Raw genomic sequence first — 15,908 nt, forward strand, 5'->3', positions numbered from 1 at the left:
ACAGACTGGAAAAGCAATCATAAGAAGGACATATGGAAAAAAGATGGCTCACAGACATAAGAGAACCACGGAGGGAGGCAGGCAAGTCCCAGTGTTCACACAAGTGGCAAACTATGGTGGGGAGCAGGTGCCTATAAAATAGTGGAATGGCTACTGTTGAGGTGACAATTTTGTCATTACACACTATCCACAGGTTTTAAAGTGTCCCTCAGGAGACCAGGAAAGTGCTTGCCTTGCAAGCACCAAGACCTAAGTTCAATCCCAGAATCCGTGTGAAAATGTAGGCTGTGATCTGTACCTGAAACCCAGCACAGGAGAGACATGGAAGAGGATGCTTGGGGCTCTCTGGCCAGCTAGTCTAGCCTAGTGGGTGAGCTCCAGGCCAACGAGAGATCCTTTAAGGAAGGTCTTAAAGGAACTGGAAAGTTTGTCTAAAGATGACACACAAGTAAGTTATCCTCTTACCTCCACACTTAGGTGAACACACAGGCACTCACACATTCACAAACACATAGACTTGAGTCTCAATAATGTGTGCAATTATTATGTATCAGTTAAAAGTAAGAGGGCTGGGGAGATGGCTCAGTGGGTGAGGCTCCTGCTGCATAAGCATGAGGACCTAGTTGGGATCTCCAGAACCCATGGAAAACCCGGCACAGTAGCATACATCTGTAGAGCTCCTCCTGAAAGATGGGAGACAGAAGACTCTTCGGAAGCCTGTTCAAGCCAGCTTAGTCTACAGAAAGAGCAAGAGACCCTGTTTTAAACACAGTTAAAGATGAGGACTGACACCCAAGGTTCTTCCCTGCCCTTCACACATGTGCTATGAATGTAACCTGCACTCACACAAACATACTCATTCATACATCATATGCATACACATACATACATGCACACATCATGTGCACACATCCACATATAATACCCACACAGATTTTGGTTGTTGTTTCTTAGAGGCAGGGTTTCTCTGTGTAGCCTTGGCTGTCCTGGAACTCACTCTGTAGACCAGGAACTTACAGAGATCCTCCTGCCTCTGCCTCCCAAGCACTGGGATTAAAGTTATACACTGCCACTGCTTGGCTAAGATTTTTTTTTTTTAAAAATAGCTCTTGATCTTTCATAGGTCCTAATTTATTTCTTTTTTTTAAAGATTTCATTTATTATGTATACAATATTCTGCTTCCCTGTATATCTGCACACCAGAAAAGGACACCAGATCTCATAATGGATGGTTGTGAGCCACCATGTGGTTGCTGGGAATTGAACTCAGGACCTCTGGAAGAACAGCCGGTGCTCCTAACCTCTGAGCCATCTCTCCAGCCTGGCTAGGATTTTTTTGAGTAAGGATAAGACACATGTTTTAAAAATCATATGGCCAACAAGATTGTGCAATGGGTAATGCGCTTGCTCCGCATGCCTAAGGACCCAAGTTCAATCCTTGGTATCCTTGTAGAAAGAAGCAAAGGGAATGAGCCAACTCCCAAAAGTTGTTCTACACACACACACACACACACGCACACACACACACACACTCCTCATACACACACACACACACACACACACACACACACACACACTCCTCATACACACACACACACACACACACTCCTCATACACACACACACACATCAGTACATCACACACATACACATCTTACACACACATCAAACACAGTTAAAGATGAGGACTGACACCCAAGGTTCTTCCCTGCCCTTCACACATGTGCTATGAATGTAACCTGCACTCACACAAACATACTCATTCATACATCATATGCATACAACTCCCAAGAGATATGTCACACATATCTCTTGCACATATAAACATACACATCACACACATATTGCATGCATATCACACACACAAATAAATAGTAATCATAAAGAAGAAACCTAAAGGAGAAAACATTTAAACAGATCACAAGGAGCCTCTAGCCAGGGTGTCTCAGCTGGAACTGGGCAATAACAAGCAGGTCAGATCCACCAGCCCTTTCAGCCCATTCAAGTCAGATGAAGTCTGCACTTCTCTGTGTCTTTTCCTCTTGGTGACCAAGAACTGTGCACAGCCAGCTACAGCTTTACAATCAGCTGCCATTCAGCCTTCCAGGGTGGGAAGGCCTAATGGCATTTGGAAGAGAAGCCTGAGTACCAGCAGCTCTTCTGTCTTTAAAGGGTGCCACACAGGACAGTTGTCAGAAGCTCAGACAAGGACCAGAGAGGGGACTCCCTCTCCCATCTAAACAGCCTGTCCTGGTAGGATTCATTCCAGAGTGAGTGGAAGGACTTGGCCCATTGTCTTTATTTGCTGTGGCTAGTTCCTCCGGACATCCTGTTACCTGTTTGTCTTACTAGTACTCAGAAGGCAAGGGGAGGTATTATCCGTTTGAAGGTAGCCTGAGCTACACAGTGAGGTCTTGTCTCAAAACCAACCAACCAAACAAAAATACCTAACAAAACAAAACAAACAAATAAATACATTATCCAAGGTAACACAGGTGGGAAGATGAAGGAGGTCATTGGGAGGATGAATGACAAGGGGACCATGAGGAAATAAGGAGTCTCCACCAAGGTTCATGATGGCCAGGATTTGGGGGAAGCCACCAGCCACAATGTGTGTCATTGCCCTAGAGGGGAACACTATTTCTCTGAGCTGAACTTCTTCAATGAAGACATTCTGCCAGGGCCTGCAGCTGCACACTGTCTACCATTCCTGCAGGAGATGGACACATGGTCCAGGCCCAGCCAATCAGAGTGTGCACATGACCCATAAGGGTGTTCCCTATTTGAGAATGTGCTGGAAATGTTGAAAGTCTGGTAGGATAGTGTAGTTCTACTTCCTATCAGGGGTTCCTTTGTAGTAGGTGAGAAGGGTACCCTATCTTGAAAGAGCATAGCATTGGCAGCCATATTTGTGTTCATGTGCTGGAAGCTGGATCCATCTCTGCCTTTTCCATTACATGAATCATCACAACTTCACCCCTTTATTAGCCTACTTTGACCCTGACACTGCATGTTAAAGGGACCATCTCCACACAGGAAGCCCTTTGCCTGTGAGCAACCTACTAGTGAAAGTACCACATGTGTGTACTGGAGCCTGGATCCTGGAGCCCGGAGCCTGCCATCTGGAGGCTGATGCAAAGAGGCAAGGAGGAAGGGCAAGTTTATGAGACAGTCTTTTCAGACCCTCGGGGTGTGTTTGACCTACAGCAGTCCCAGAGGTGAATAACAAGCCCCCAGGCTACCTGGTGGGTTGTTAGACAAGTGGGTCTTGTTCTGTAGTCATGGACCCTGAAGGTCAGGGAAGTGGATGGAGGGGCATGCTTAGAGGGAATCGGGCTAGGATGCTGAGCTGGGACCTTACTTCACCACTAATGGGAGCTGGATTACCAGACACAACCTGGAGTCTGAACTGGAAATCCCCTAGGAGGGCTTGCTCTTCTGGACAGAATGTTCTGTCCCTCACAAGGACCTGATTAGGAGCCTCTCCAGGAGGTGACCCTGTGCCTTGGAGCTTTCTAGAGGCTGTCTTCCTCTGGGAAATTCTCACTGGTGGCTTGCTGGTGGCTTGGCCTGGGCTGGCTGTCTTCAGCCATGAGAGCCCTGCCTGTTTTTGACACAGCCAAGCTCTTTCCTGGGCCATCTGGTACACAGGCTTTTTGCTGTTGTTGTTGTTCCTCATGCCAGTCTTCCCCATGACTTATTTTGAAATGGAGAATGTTTCCCAAGCCACCAATATCTAGGTCCACAGTGTTCCTCACTGAGTATCCCCACAAGGACAGACAGGGCATGTGATGAACAAACCAGTGGTCTCTGCCGCTGCCATACATGTGGGTCTCTCATTTGACTTCACCTGGCAGAAATGGAAAGATGGGACAGAAGTTCCAGATGATTCCCACTAGAGCTCCCTAGAAGAAAGGGAAGATATGGTTTATAATGAAGTAAATTAGAAGTCAGGGTGGCCCCAAGCTTGCTCTTGACTTTGGATAACTCCTACAAACCTCTGAAGCCTGGTTTGCTTCTCTATAAATAAGGATGGTGGTACTACCACGCATGCACCTGGGGTTTGTAAGGAACAGCTCTGAATCACTGGATTAAGATGCCCTCATAGAAGCTGGGGAGACAGCCCAGTCAATAAAGGGGACTTGAACTTGAGTCCAGAACCCAAGGCAAAAAAGCACACATTTCTAAATCCCTGCCCTGGGAAGGCAGAGAAAGAAAGATTCCTGGGACTCACTGACCAGCCAGTCTACTTTGTGAGCCCCAGGTCTGTTACAATAAATCTTTCCACCAAAAGCCACCCGAGCCCTACTGCCACGTGGGCGATCTCTGCCAGACACCTGAGTTCTGTCTGTCGCGTGGATGGACAAAATAATACAGACTTATATTAGGTACAAATTCTGCTTGGCCAATGACTAGGATTTCTCATCTGCTAGCTCAGTCTTAATTATCATAAATCTATATATTTTATAAGACTTATCTTACACCTTGTCTCAAGAAAAAGGTGGACTCCTAAAGAACAATGCCTAAGGCTGCCACTTACACACATAACACATATATATAAGAGCTCCCACAACATGTACGTACACACACACACACACACACACACACACACACACACACACACACCCCATAAAACATTAATGGAAGACTAAGAAGACTAAGATAGACTAAGACTAGTATGATATCTACCCTATCTGTTGGCACTAGCTTCCATTACAAAGGTCACCTCATGGTTAAGGTGGCTGCTAGAGTACAGCCATCACATTCTAAAACACAGGGAAAAGGAACCCTGTCCTGTGTCTGTGCAAGCTGCAAACCTGTAACCCCGACACTCAGGAGGCTGGCCAGTGAGCCCCTGGAATTCACCTCTCTGCTACCCCTCAGTGCTGGGGTTGCAGGCATAAGCAGCCATGCCCAGCTTTTACATGGGTTCTGGAGATTCAAACTCAGGTCTTCCTGCATTGCCAGCAAGCACTCTGTGCCCTGAGTCATCTCTACAGTCTCTTAGACCACCCCCGTGTTCTGTTTGTATTTCATTGGCAAGAGCTTAGTTACATGGCCATCTAGCTGCAAAAGATTTGAGAGGTGGGTTAAAATAGTAGGAGTCTCTTTAACCCCAGCACTTGAGAGGCAGAGCCAGGTGGGTCTGTGAGTTCATGGCCAGCCTGGTCTACAGAGTGAGTTCCAGGACAGCCAGAGATACACAGAGAAACCCTGTCTTGAAAACAACAAGAAGAAGAATTAGGAGTCTCTAAGATGCCCTCTCACCCTGCACACATACAGTCTCCTGCTTTTCCCAGCTTTGTATAAATCCCTTGAGGGCATGAGCCTCCTAGCCAGAAGAGCAAACACAGTGGGTTGCCACTTTTGAGAGTAGGTTACAGAGAGATATTGGCCTTTGTCTTGGATGAGTGCCCTTTTTGCTCAGAGGAAAGCCAGCTGCTATATTTTGAGCTGCTCTCCAGAGACACTCACACAGTATCCAAAACCTGAACAGTTCTCCACAGCTGGCAGAGGGCTCATCCTGAGAGCCTCACAAGTGAGCTCAGAAGAAGTCTCTCCCCTAGGTGAGCCTTCAGATGACTGTGTCCGGGTAGACCTCTTGACTGCAGCCTTTACAAGACACCTGAGCGGGAGACCCACAGAACTAACTTGCAAAACTTAGAGGAAAACAAACATTTTTGTTTGTTTATTCGAGCTGCTAAATTTGGAGCTCACTTGTTACATAGCATTAGATGACTAGTGCAATTTTCTAGCTAGACCCACACCAGATTTCTGTTACTAAGAGGGAAGGAAAGATAGGGATTGAGGGGTGATATACAACCAATGGGATTATGGTAAAGATAAAATGAGTTATGGCCAAAATGGTTCTGATATCAGAAAGTGCCTGGGGAGAAATAATCATTAATGAAGAGCTATGTCCCACCCTGCCAAGCTCTGTCAGTAGACACAATGGGGCTGTCTCTCCTGGGATTCTCTTGACTTCTCTTCCCCTTTATAGTGCAAACCCTCTGTCCCCTGTGCAAGTAGAAGAATAATGAATGAACCGTCTATCTGATGGGGTCACAGAATGTAAATTCTCGGAGAGAATTGTTGACAGCCCCTTAGATTCTGTGGCCCATGTATTAACAGGAACTAGACACAGCTTCAGGACAGTCAGCTTCAAAGCCTCAAAGCACTGGCCTTGTAGATAACATGGCTCTCTGGTCTGCCTTCCCACATTGCTATTGCTGAGGAAGACGCCAGTATATAGGCATCTGACTATATTTCTAGCTTTTTAGGGGACTGAGGCAGGAGGATCAATTGAGCGCAAAAGTTTGAGAGCAGCAAGGGTCTTAGTGAGACCCTGTCTCGAATGAATGAATGAATGAATGAATGAATGAATGAACGAATCAATGAATGAAAATTGTGCTAGGAGTTCAGGTCAAGTTTATGGGATGTAGGGCACTTCTGCACCAGTGTGCTCCTCCGCCTTCCCTTCCAACTGTTGGCAGCCCCCACTCTGCCTCTTTGGCTTGGCACTGAGCAAAGTTCCTGCAGCCATTCCCAGGGCTCTGTCCCTGGTGGAGTCCCCAGAAGGGAAGCCCAGAGCACACACCTATGGCCCCAAGGCACCAGGTACACTTAAGGCCAGGATTGAGTCCAGGTTCTCACCTTCCCCCAGGACACAGGATTTAATGTCACCCTGGAAGAATATGGGATCTGGAGTTACTTCATACGCAGTGAGGTCCCAGTTTTTCAAAATAGCTAGAAACCAAAGCCTTTCAGAGGAAACGAATGTTCCAGCGAGAGAACACTTAAGTCTTAAGATTGTCTTCCCTCTAATTGCCTTCAATAATGGTGGGATGGGCTGGGGGCATTAAGTTGGTGGCATGCTGAGCAGGCACTGTGCTCAACACACATGAGACCCAGGTTCAATCTCAGACACACATATGCATACCAAATACAGAAGATCGGGGGCCAGGGAGATAGTTCCCTGGTGCAGAGCACTGGCTGCTCTTTCAGAGGATCCAGGTTTAGTTTTCATCACCCACATCTGATGGCATATTCTGACCTCCAAGGGTACTAAGCATGCACATGGTACACACACACAAACCACACACAGCTACATAACAGTTTTTTTTTAACCACCAATCTTTAAACTATAAAAGGCAAAATGTTCCATATTTTATATTAATGAGTGAGGCTATGTGGGAACTTAATTCACAGAAATCTCAGCTGCACCACTAAGTTTTCACCAGTTATTTGAACTTTGGAAAAGCAACAATTCACTCAAGTCAGCAAATATCAGGAGAAATGATTCAATGCTGTATTAATATGTTTTAGTATACTTTAAAACCAGCCATACGGGGGCTTTGTAGAGTGTTTGTCTGGTATGTGTGACGCGCTGGGTTTGATTGCCAGCTCCACATAATCACAGCATGGTGTCACAAGCTTGTAATCCCAGCACTCAGGTGGTAGAGGCCAAAGGATCAAAATTTCAAAGTCAACATCAACTATATAGTTTGAGGTCAGGCTGAGCTTCATGAGCCCCTGTCTATGAATGAATGAATGAATGAATGAATGAATATATTAGAAATTTTTAGCATAAAGTTGAAGGGGTTTTGTAGGCTTCTGATTTTAAAATGCAGGGTAGCCCTGCTATGGGGAAGCCACACAAAATCCTCATGGCTAACTGTCTCTAGGAACACTGAGTTTGCAAAGCCCAGTGTGAAGCTGGTAGGCCTGTAATCCCCATAGTCAAGTGGCTGAAACCAGAGAGTCACTAATTTGATAGACAAATGCCCCACACAGCCTTACGCCCCCACCCCATGCATGTGCATGGGTAAAGGCCCTGGGATGGGCCATTCCCTCTGTAAAGTCAAACCTTAAAGCCACATGGGTCTCTTGGATGAGTCTCAGCCACTAAAGCCATTTAAACGCCATGAAATGGGAGGAGCAGGCAATTTGGTGCCTGTGGTTTCAGTTCCACCACGCAGTTCAAATGATGTACACACACACACACACACACACACACACACACACACACACACACACACACACACACAACTGAGGGATTCTGTTTGCCAGGCCTTACCTCAGACCTCCACCCATGTGATGGAGCCAATGCCTGGTTCCTCAGGCTGGCTGGGGTGTCTACAGAACCCAGAATTTACTGCTGCTTTTCATCACTTTGTGATTGCTTGAGAGACAGGGCTGGAGGTGAGCCTGGACTCCAAAACTCTACAGGAGTTGGGGAAGTGCTTGGTCCTGAGGCAGCTTGGGCTTGGGACTTTTTCAAAGCTGAACCTCCTTACTTAGAGACAGACCTTGAGCTGCTTGGGATGGAGAATCCAGCTGTTTAGTGGGAGACCTCTGGTTGCTTAACAGTGGCATGGGGCCAGGTGCTCCTGGCAACCTGTTGGGTCAATACCCTAGGTTGCTCAGGAAGGTCAGAGTGTGTCTGCTTTCTCTGGAAGCCCATGAACTGCCACCTGTTCTAATGTCTTGTACTGTTGGGCATTGGTTCTGCCATCACCATGAAGTTGCTTCAGGAAGGTTTCTGATTGTCTTTACCTCATTTTCCTGCTCAGTAACATGAAATAGTAACTTCTTCCCATGTGACATGTATGAAGTGTCTTCACATAATGTTAGTTGCCCTGAGAGATGGGCATGGTGCACACACCTGTAATCCTAGTGCTTAGGAAGCTGAGGCAGGAAGATCATGACTTCATGCTTTGCCTGGGCTACAAGTGAAGCCCTGTTTCCAAACAAAACCAACCTTAGGTCCCCATTGGTGGCTGTGTTGAGGTGGCAGCTGAAGACTGGATCCATATGACTTTGGATGATTATGGAACCTTCAGAATTTGATTCTTACCACTTATAAAGCAGAGATCATACAGGCACACCTCCCAAGACTGTCAAAAAGCTGAAGTGAGGCTGTAGCTTAACTCTAGGCCTGGCCCGTTAACAAACTCAAGTGTGTTATGGCCACATGGAAATTCTAGTGAGATCTCCCAGTGACACTTGTCCCTTCCAGATGTTCCTAGGTGTCTATATCAGACCCCACCCCCTGGCAGGTTTGCAGGGGCTCAGGTTATCCCTAACCCTTGCAATACTGTTCATCTTGGACATGAACACTCGAACCCATCTTTGTCTCTGGATGTGTGTGCTATGACTCTAGTGGTTTCTGCAGAGGGCCAGGAGCTCGTGCTGGCTCAGGAGGGGAAGGGGCTTCTGAGCTTGGTCAGACCTCAGAACTCTAGGTCCTCACTATGCTGAGATGCAGGCTGCTGTGCACTGTGAGAGAGTGTCCAGCTTTCTGATCCTGGCCACTGACACTGCCTCTCAGACAGGTCTAGCTCTTCAGGGCTTGCTACTCTGAGTCCTGACTGGGCTCCCTGGCTTCAAAGGGTGCCTTTGTTTCCCTCGCTCTGGAGCTCCTCCCCGTTCTTCACACATTGTCTAGGAATGTTTGATAGTTAGCTGTTTGCTATTTATTTCTTTCTTGGTAGTACCGGGGCAGGTGTGTTTTCCTCCCTACTGTTCCATGTCTCACACTCCTGCTCTATAAATATGTTACTAAGGGTGGTGGTTAGTCTTTGTCAACTTGACACAAGCTAGAGTCACCCAGGGAGAGGGAACCTCGCTTGAGAAAATGCCTCCATCATTGGCCCCATTGGGCATGCCTGTTGGGACATTTCTGGATTAATGGTGGATGTGGAGGACACAGCACACCCTGGACAGACAGTATGGGCTGCAGTGTTCTCCAGGGCTCTGCTTCAGTTTCTGCCTCTAGTGTCCTGCCATGACTTACTTTTATGATAGGCTGTGAGCTACAAGCCAAAATCAACTCTCTCTTTCCCAATAGAAATCAAACTTAGAGCTGGACACTGCTGGCCTCTAGCCAACCTCTAGTTCTCATCCACACACTGAGTCTTAATGTCCCTGAGGTAGGGTGGCTTTCTGGAGGCCAGGCATTGTTAGTTGTCCCCTAGGAGGGTTCCCATGCTATAGACATGGCAGATGAAGCCTGGGAATGGGAGGCAACAATCTACAGGCCACACATCCCCTCAGTGAAGTTGCCTCAACCTCAATTCCACTCAGGCCTTTGCTTAGCTCCTCTGAAGCCCTGGGGGTGGGACCCTATCCCAAACTTCTCCCTGCCATTAGCAGGACATAGATGATTGCAAGGGTGGGTCCTGGCTGTGGTGATGGCCTTCCTAGAGCCTGCTGTGTGTCTTACTGCTGCTCCCAAGTTAGTTCCAAGTTCAGCCTGGCCCTGCAGTTTCCACTTGCTTTCTGTAATTTGAGCTCCCCTAAGGCCTGGCACCAGGATCCTGCTGGGTAAGGTTCCTGGTTTCCTTGGATGGTTTTGGATGATTTTATTGGCATAGCCCAGCCACAGTAGGCACATTGCTCTCCTTCCCTAAACCAGGCATGAAAGAGACACTTGTGATCAGCAGAGCCTCCAGAGACATTAAACACTGGGAGCCAGCCTGCTGGGCATAAGTAACTCCAGCCGCCTGCTTTGATTTCATTGTGGCATCCTTCTTGCTGTGTGGACCCTGTATAATCCACAGCATAAAGCTCTGGTGCTCAGAGTCACACAGCAAACAAACTGACAGGTCAGAGTTTGCACCCACATCTGCAGCCCCAACTTTCAACCTCTTCTTCCAAGATTTCTTTCCTGCTCAAAACTGTAGGTGTGACCTGGTCCTGTGGCTCCAAAGTAGCAAAGCCAGGACCCTGCCTGCAAAGAGTCCTGCAGAAAAAAACCAACCTGAGTGCAAATAGCAACCAGAGCTGCATGGCCTGTATGAGACAATCGATATTTTTAGACAGGGAATGAGTCAGGCCTGGTGATTCACAGGCCTGGCAAGGCTCATAGGACAGCCCCAGGCCACAAAGGGCAGGGCAAGAGATCAATTACACAGGGGACAAGAAGACCCCAGTGGACAGAGGGCCACCACCTTCTTCTCTATGCTGTGAGGGGTGGGGATAGGGGACTCACACTTTCTCATGTTGGCAAACAGCTGCAGGATTAGAAAGTGATGCATCCACTCTGGGTTGTGTCAGGTGTTAGGGAAAGGGACGCTCCAAGGGAACTGCCGAAGCCCAACCCAGTGCAACAGATCTTCTAGAACAGGTGGCTGCATGCCTTCTCCATAAAAAGCCAGAGAGTAAATGCTTCAAGCTTTGTGGTCCATACAGTCTCCATGGCAACCATTCCACAGGAAAGCAGTCACTGGCAACTTGTAAATGAGCAGAAATGGCTTCGTTCTAATAAAACTTTATTTATAACAACAGGAGCCTGGCTAGATATGGCCCATGGATTGCGACTTCTTGGCCCAGTTCTAGAAGATGCCTTTTTCTCACATATTGTGTCTCCACATTTGTTCTCTACTGTGAGATGTCAGGAACCTGTGTTAACAGGCATTAACCTGGCACCAGCAGGGAATACTTTGATATTCTTCTGCCCTCACTGATCTAGTTTTTCAGGTGGGCTCACAAGCCCCTCCCCACTACACACACACACACACACACACACACACACACACACACACACACTTCCTAGGTTGGTTAACTCTGTGACAAGCAGGATCCACCCATTGCTTTTGTATCTGGTCTGGGGCTTAGGGCATCACAGTAGATGGGCATGTGGCTGCAGGGTGAACACCCCAGACTATGCTATCTTCATTTTAGTTAGAAGCTGACCAAAAAGGTGTGAACAGACTAGGACTCCCTTCCCTATGATCTTTTCTACTCCCAACCATGTGTCTATGAAAGTCCAGGAGCAGGGTGGAGGACTACAGGGATGACTCTGGTGGGAGCCCTAGCGGGCACCCAGCACTGAGCATCTACTCCTTTGTCTGTGAAACAGGTGGGGAAAAGACCTGCATCTCTCTTAGAAGTTTTAAAAATGCTGCAGTGAATTGAAAACCCAGCTGAGCCTCGAGAACTCAAGAACCATCCATGTGTCTCTTGGCCCTGAAGAGGGCTAGAGTTAGTCTTGCTTTTACAAGTAACAGCCTGGAGCCTTGAGTGACCTGCTTGAGGTCACAGCCAGGAAGAGCCTCTGTGCTGTGTTTGACCCTGACCACCTTCTGAGACCCAGGCATGGTGAGCAGCTTCAGTTTCTCCAGCAGACAGACTTACCTGTACCACACCTTCCTACTGAGCTCTACCCAGAATTTGTTCTTGCTTCTAAAGCCCAGGCCCTGACATGGCCAGGACCTATTTCTGCACCTGTGTCACCATGTGATCATGGTTACCACTGAATTAATGCCCTGACTGGGGAGAGAGTCTTCTCATGTGTATTGTGGCTCCAACTTCAATCACTCAGGTGTCCTTTGCAACCTTGAACTCCCCATCAGTTACATTGACAGTGAACTCCTTTACAAGAGGCTTACATCCCCACCATCAACCAGAGATTAGTGTCACTGGTGAAACCAGTTTAGTGTCCCATTTCCTTTTTCTGAAACACAGACTGTAATGTCAATTCACTGCGATGGGGTTCAAGAACTAAAGCAATGTTCAGCTTGTAGTAAGTGCTCAGCAGGAGCCTGCTGCCTGAAACAGACAAGCTCACATACAAAGCTTGACATCATTGTTACTCCTGGATAAAAGAGCATCAAAACCAAGAATACATTGCCAGGTATGCTGGTGTATACCAGTGATTCCAGCATTTGAGAGGCTGAGACAGCAGGGTTGTGAGTTTGAGGCCATCTAGGCCATATCACAAATTTAACTTTTCCCCCCTTCCTCTAGTACTGGGGCTAGAAACCATGGCCTCATGCATGCTACACAAGCATTCTGCAAACCGAGATGCAGTTCCAGCTATAAAGCAAATTCCTAGCCAGATAGCGCTTCATAGTGAGTCTTCTCAAATTAGCAAAACCAAATACATACACATAAATAAATATCCTGGCAGATGTATGCAATCACCATTTGATTTTTTTTCTAGGCGCTATCCTAGTTATATTTGATTTAATGGTCTATCTGCTCATGTATAAAGTACATGACATGCATTTACATGTCTAAATATAAAAAAGGATGATCATGATCTAACTGAAGAGCATTAATCTTCAGAGTCTAGCAGTCTGCTTCCCATCTAGGCTGCCCTTTGCCCCATAGAGGTCCCTCCTGAGTGAGGATGGGGCTGGGAGCACAGGGTCAGCCGGAGACACTGGCTTATGTCTGTGTTATCCTGGCAGACATGAGAGTGATAGAGAATGTCCCTGAAGGCTGTGTCTTCAATACTGCAGGTGTGTGAAGTGCTTATCTCAGTGCCTGGGAATAGCAGGCATTTCTTTCTCATCTCCTTCCTGTCCATGATCTGAATACATCTAGATTGGACGTGTGTGTGTGTGTGTGTGTGTGTGTGTGTGTGTGTGTGTTTTATTTTGTTTTGTTTGACACAGGGTCTTACTGTGTCCTGAATGGCCTGGAACCAGGAACCAGATACGCCCAAGGCCTCGCCTTATAAAAGAGCAAGTTATCCCCCACTTTAGAGAAAGTCTTGCATCTTGCAGACTTTAGGGTGGTGTCCTCAGCATCTCATATCTGGCATCTTCTTCTGGGGACCCCTTGGCTCAAACAGGAGAAGGCACTTGCAACAGTGTAAAGCCAGAAACCAGAATCTAAGAGTCTCAGCTCCACACAGATATCTCTATTGTAGACAGCCAAACAGCCATTGCTTCAGCTCGGGAGGCATACCTCATGCTGGTTCCAGGCTCTGACTGCATCGGCGCCCTTGTGAGACCAGCACAATCATGACATTGAAAGATTTTCATCTACTATTTGTGGGTGAGGAGGCACATACATAGTGTAGCATACATGGTGAAGGTCAGAGGGCACCTGTGTGCAGCTGATTCTCTCCTTCCTCTTTTTTTTTTGGTTGTGTTTTTCCAAGACAAGGTTTCTCTGTATAGCCTTGACTATGCTGAAACACACTCTGTAGATCAGACTGGCCTTGAACTCACAGAGATCTGCCTGCCTCTGCCTCCTGGGTGCTGGGATTAAAAGCATGTGCCACCACTGCCCACCCTCTTACAAGGGTTCTAGGGAACAAACTTAGGTCCCTCGGCTTGTGAGGCACCTTTACCGACAGGAACCACCTGGCCAGCCTTAAATTTTCAAAGTTAGCTTACATGGTAAAGGTTTCATTATGCCATTTCCATATGTATATTTCATTATAGTTTGTTTTAATTTGTTTTCCTCCAGTACCTTGTCCCATCCCCTTCCCTCCCATTCTGGCTGCTTCCCATCCTTCCCCCAAATATGCCCCCTCTGCTGGCATGGACTCCCATTCCCCTCTTTTCTCCATTAAGATCTCTTCCTCCTCTCTTATGATCCACTTTCTAGGTCCACAACCCCCCCCCTCACAGGATAGAAAACATGTGGTGTTTATCATTCTGGACTGTTTAGTTTAACATAATGATTTCCAGTTACATCCATTTCCCTCCCAATGTCAGGCCTTAAAACCTCTATAATAAATCAAGTTAAATGAAATAAAGATAAATTTAAAATTTGCAAAAGGGGTCATGCTCTGATTTTTATGAACGGTTTCATACATGCAAAGCATTGAACAGTGGTGTAGAGAATACCTGAACATTCTGCTCAGAGCAGCGGCCACCAGTGTTCCCCATGGGTTTCCTTGCCCAGGCTGAGATATAGGCACCAGGATGCAATTCAGTTGTAGGGCATGCTTAGTACATGTGAGGCTCTGGGAGGAAGAAGCAGAGACAATTTGAGGACTTTAGGACATGTCCTCCCTAACAGAGTTAAGAGACTTTATTTCTGGACCACTGGCTGCTGGTGTCCAGTCCCCCTCGTATGCTCTGTTTTCCCAGTGCACTGAAATGTACTTCATAAGCTGCCTTTTCAACCAGACTCCACCAGGTGTGGGTCACACTGCATTCGGTTTCATACTTTTCCAGGGGAGGTGTCTTTTTTAAAAAAAATACATGCTTAAGTTTAGTCATGAGTGAGTAGAGGACAAAAAGGCATCCATCTGTAGGACCGTACCAAGGCAAGGTGTGGGTGTGGCTTTTCAACAAGAAAAGTCACAAGAGATTGCAAATGGCTCAGTTGGTAAAGTGCTTGTGCATTCATGAGAACCCAACTTTCATCCCCAGCACTATGTAAAAACCAGACGTTGTGGTATGCAGCGGAAACCCTAGCACTGTGAAGACGGAGACGTGAGCTTGATGAACCAATGAAGGATCCTGTCTCAGCAAGTATAGTAATAGTGACTGAGGAAGATACTCAATGTCAACCTCTGCCCCCCACATGCATGTGTACATACATGAGCACACACAAAAGGAGGTCACCAAACACATGCTTTCTTTTGCTTTTGAAATGGGAATCTCTCTGTGTAGCCAGGGCTGACCTCAAAACCATGATCTGCCTTGGTCTCCTGAGAGTAGGATGGTGGCACGTGCCACCATGCCTGACTTGGTTGCGTGTTTTCAATCGTTTGGTTTCTTTTTGTTCTGTCATCTTTTTTACACCTCACATATGCTGTCTTTAGAAGAATTTAGATTTTTTTATCTCAAAAAAATAATAACAAATTCTGTGATTACCTAATTGTTTGCTTATGGGGTTGTTGAATTTCTTCTTCTGTTCTTTGTGCTTGCTGTGACCTGGGTGAGACTTAGAAAAGACACTCCCAGGATCTGATGTGGGAACTATCTTGGCAGCCCTTATCAGCAGGTTGTACCTCTTTGTAGTAGCAATGGTGGGGGTAGCTCCTCAGGACCTTTAACCCAATGCTAGGCTCTGGCCATGACCTTGCCTGACTCAGCTCCAGTTGGGTATGCCAACTCTTGCTTTCAACCCCACCCTCCCTATCATATATATGTCTCTCTCTCTCACTCTCTCTCTCTCTCTCTCTCTCTCTCTCTCTCTCTATATATATATATATAT

This window comes from Cricetulus griseus, chromosome 7, assembly GCF_003668045.3.
Source record: "Cricetulus griseus strain 17A/GY chromosome 7, alternate assembly CriGri-PICRH-1.0, whole genome shotgun sequence".
Classification (NCBI taxonomy): domain Eukaryota; kingdom Metazoa; phylum Chordata; class Mammalia; order Rodentia; family Cricetidae; genus Cricetulus; species Cricetulus griseus.